A 4,953-nucleotide genomic window follows, 5' to 3' on the forward strand; every position below is an offset into this window, starting at 1 on the left:
CGATTGTAAACACTAAAGTTGTTGAACCATTAGAGTTAATTCACATTGACTTGTGTGGTCCATCATCTATCAAAAGCATCGGCGGTAGCAAGTATATTCTTGTCATCGTTGATAATTTATCGCGTTTTACATGGGTGTTCTTTCTGAAGCATAAATCTGAAGCGACTCTCAAGCTGAAGACGTTTATCAAGCAGATTGAAGTACAGCTAAAGAAAGTCGTTCGCAACATCAGGAGCGATAATGGTCTAGAGTTCAAAAATAAAGAATTCGAAGAATTCTTAGCCGACAAAGGAACCAGTCATAACTTCTCAGCTCCCTACACTCCTCAACAAAACGGGATTGTCGAAAGACGAAACCGATCTTTGTGTGAGGCGGCCCGAAGCATGCTAAGTTTTGCTTCTTTACCTTTATATTTTTGGGCTGATGCTATTGCTGCTGCTTGTTTTATGCAAAACAGGTCATATCTCAATAAGCGATTCACTCTCACTCCTTATGAGATCATCAACAACAGGAAGCCAAATGTCAAATTTTTCCATGTATTCGGCTCACGGTGCTTCATCTTCAAATTCTAAAGAACATCGTAACAAGTTCAATGTCAAAGCCGATGAAGGGATATTTCTGGGCTATTCTCTTACTTCTAAAGCCTACAGGGTATTAAACAAGCGCTCGAGGAAAATAGAAGAAACATATTATGTGACTTTTGATGATAGCTATGTCAAAAAGCTTAAGGCCAAAGAAGACACAGTTGGAGAAATCTTTTCTCACACAAGCCAAGTCACAGCCTCGATTGCAAACCTATTTGAGAAGTTCGTCGAGTTATTTGATGAACCAGAGAAGGCAACTCTCTCAGAAGCGAGTGCAGCAGACAACAAAGTAGATCATCTGAAGCAACTCATCGAAGATACTGCAAAGAGAATGAATGAAGGAGGATCAAGTTCTGACGACCCTCCACAACACGATACTTCAGTTGAGGGGGAGGACACATCTTCGTCATCACAGGCAAGCTCACATGTTGAGGGGGAGAACTATTCTCCAGCTGCTCCCGAAAGCTCATCTGCACCCGAAAGTCCAGTGGTACCCGAAAGCTCAACACCGCACGAAACTCCTATAGCTCCAGAAACTCAAGACACACCTGAAACCTTATCTGTCGAGGGGGAGACTGCAGATATGTCTTACGACTATGATAGTCAATCTATACTAGAAGAGATGGTAAACGCTGAATTGGATCCATCTTATGATCCAAATTACCCTCCTCTTGTCAAATGGACCAGAGATCATCCTGTTTCTCAGGTTATCGGTAATGTCTCTGAAAAGATCCTGACCCGATCACAACTAAAGGCTAAACAAACTTCCTTATTTTCAAAAGTAGAATTCTATATGTTTAACTCCTTCGTCTCAAAAGTTGAACCAAAGACAATTAACACTGCTCTTGATCACTCTGATTGGGTTCAAGCTATGCAAGATGAACTAAATGAATTCGAAAGGAATAAAGTTTGGCGTCTCATTCCAACTCCTCAAGATGCCTCAGTTATTGGTCTCAAATGGGTCTTCAGAAATAAGATGGACAAGGAAGGCAACGTGATACGAAACAAAGCCTGTCTGGTAGTGAAAGGATATTGTCAGGAGGAAGGAATCGACTATGAGGAGACTTTCGCTCCTGTTGCTAGGCTGGAACCCGTTAGAATATTTCTTGCCTATGCTGCACACAAAAACTTTGAGGTCTACCAAATGGATGTCAAGTGCGCATTTCTAAATGGAGAACTTGAAGAAACCGTGTACGTGGAGCAACCTCCTGGATTTGTCAATGAAAAGTACCCCAATCACTGTTACATTTTGGACAAAGCCGTATATGGACTGAAACAAGCTTCGAGGGCCTGGTATGAAATGCTAACCAAGTTTTTAAAGATGTCCAAATTCAAACAAGGTTTGGTTGACCCAACCTTCTTTCGTAAGAAGGAAGGTAACCACCTTATGATTGTTCAAATTTATGTCGATGATATCATCTTTGGCTCAACGAATCCTAGCTTAATGGCTGAATTCAGAAAGCTGATGGAGACTAAATTCGAAATGAGCTCAATAGGTCCAATTAACTTTTTCCTTGGTTTAAATATTAGACAGGGACCCGAAGGCATCTTTATTAATCAGGAAGCTTACACGAAGACTCTCCTTGCAAAATTTGGCATGTTGGGAGATTCAAAGGTTAAAGTTCCAATGGCGTTCGGCACCAAGCTCACTCCATCATTGGATAAGCCAGCAGTTGATATTACGCTATATCGCCAGATGATCGGTTCACTTATGTATCTTACTGCTAGCAGGCCTGATATCGTGTTCTCTGTTCGTTACTGTGCTAGATTTCAGGCGAATCCACGTGAACCTCATATGCTTGAAGTGAAGAACATACTTCATTATCTCAAGCGAACTCCCTCTTTAGGTCTATGGTATCCATCCAACTCAGGCTTCTTCGTTCAAGCCTACTCCGATGCAGACCTTGTAGGTTGTGGACTAGACAGGAAAAGCACCACAGGAGGCTACCAATTCCTAGACGGGAAGTTGGTTAGTTGGCAATCAAAGAAACAGACATGTGTATCTCTGTCTACCGCTGAAGCAGAATATATCGTAGTTGCCTCCTGTACCTCTCAAGTGATTTGGATCCAAAGTCAACTCCGGGATTATGGACTCAATATGAAAAAGATCCCACTATATTGCGACTCAGAAAGTGCAATTAGGATCTGTCATAACCCAGTGCAACACTCGAAGACTAAGCACATAGCACTGAGGTATCACTTCATTAAAGATCATATGGAAGATGGGAACGTCGAAATTCATTTTGTTCGAACCACTGATCAACTGGCTGACATCTTCACCAAAGCTCTTCCTGAAGCATCGTTCAACAAGATTCTACAAGGGCTAGGTATGATGGAATCGGAGTCAGTACCAAACATTACCTCTCAAACTCAAAAGTGAGAAGCGAAATAGACCGAACGTTCGGGTTCGGGTCTTGTACTAATGTACCGAAATGAACCGAACGCTCGAGTTCGGTTGAATAATCTGCTTTTCGCTCATCAATCAAAGGTAGTTTTCTTGGTTGTAGATCTTATGTATAATTGCTCCAATTGCATTTATTTTATTATCAAAGTTATTCTCTTTTTAAAACCTATTTTCTTTGACAACCGAAATATACCGAACGCTTGGGTTCGGTTCCAAAATTCTTCTTACCCGAAATAGACCGAACGCTCGGGTTCGGTTCCAAATTTTTTTTAAAACCGAAATAAACCGAATGCTCGGGTTCGGTTCCAAATTTTTTCTTCATCTTGTGTCTTATTTTTTATTTCATCTTTTATTTAATATTCCAAAAATATTTTTTTTTAAATTCAAAAACTCCAAAAATATTTTGTTCTTTATTTTCTTTTTGGCTTTAATTTTATGTGTGTGTTCGTTTATGGGGAAATTATTATATTAGCTAAGTGTCCCTAGAAGCATGCTGTTGTATGTGTCCAAAGCCTCACCTGATTCTGAATAATCAGCCTTACTGACTTGGTATAAACAAACCTTGTCTTCCCAATTAGGCTTCCTTATTTATTCTAATCATGAGCTACCAAACTCTCTTCTCACATGAGATACGAGTTTTCTGCTCGGTCCTATTTTTCGCAGCAGAGGTACTTTGATTTCTTACACCATCTACATTTCATTTCTCCATCACACTCGTTTCACATACGTAACCCTTGAGACTCTCAGAAATTACCACTAAGGTTTATGGTTACACAATAACTGTGTTCATGATCTTAGTTTCGTGCCACTACGAGATAAGTAAAACCCAAAATTCAATACCCAATACGAATTGACGGTGAACAATTAATTTGCTCTAGTTTTCACCATTGAATTGACGGATGTATCTTAACGCTATCTCAAGTTTTTTCTTTTGTGTGATTCCTATGAAACAGTTACAACACATAACATTTCTTCCCTTGGAATCCGGTTTTAAATTTTTTTTAGTTTTTATATTCCCAGCCAGTTTAAATTATTCCCAACCTACTTGTTCAACAGACTACACCGGTCTCACAAGTACTTCGTTCACTTTCTATCTTATATCAAGATTAGGAATGTTGAATCGAAGCGAAATCCACCCTAATAAGCCTAATTAAAAGAAGCCTTTCAACACTTCTTAATAAGTGTTTGATCGTTATTCAACGGGAAACCACACAAACACTTTAAGGTCTCTCTTGACTTTGAAGGCAGAGATTCGTGCCCGGGATCATTTGTTTCGTGTCTTTATTGACATCACATATTTCCCAAAAAATTATTGCTTTATTTCTTTTCTTTTACACCCTTAGCACGAAAATCTTTGTTTTTCCAAAATTCAGGTTTTCTTAATTACAAGGCATTTCACTTGGATTGGCAGTCGATTAAAGGTTGTGGTTGATTTTAATCCACGTGGTGGTATTTTTCAAAAGATGCCGTTACAATTTAAAGGGATAAGATGAAGACATGCTGACTCAGGCGGGAGTCTAATCGATTTGATTTCAAACGGCGCAAAAGGGAACGCGTGCGAATTGGAACCGTCTCATCTCCAAATGGCGCAGAAGGGCGCGTGTGAATCTGAAACGGTTCATATCCAAACGGAGCTTGATGGGAGGCGTGTTCTTAGGGGTCTGACACTCTCTCTCATGCGTGATCATCGGCTACCCCAACTGTCACGCATCAGTCAACTCCGGAAAACTCTTCGTTTTTCGATAGACGATTTGGGAAGATCTTTCTCTCTCCTTACCCCACAGTATAAAAGGCAACATCCTCCACCGTTTACCTCTTTACTGCAATTAAAATTCCCAGAGCGCAAGAAATCCCTGAACCTTCACTGTTCATCAACTTCTCCACTTTCTTCAAGCAATGGCAGATTCATCTTCTGTTCACGCAACATCCCACATACTGCCCATTCGCCCACAACAAAGCCTAATC

This window comes from Lactuca serriola, chromosome 1 (assembly GCF_051521515.1).
Source record: "Lactuca serriola cultivar US96UC23 chromosome 1, Lser_US96UC23_V15, whole genome shotgun sequence".
Lineage (NCBI taxonomy): Eukaryota > Viridiplantae > Streptophyta > Magnoliopsida > Asterales > Asteraceae > Lactuca > Lactuca serriola.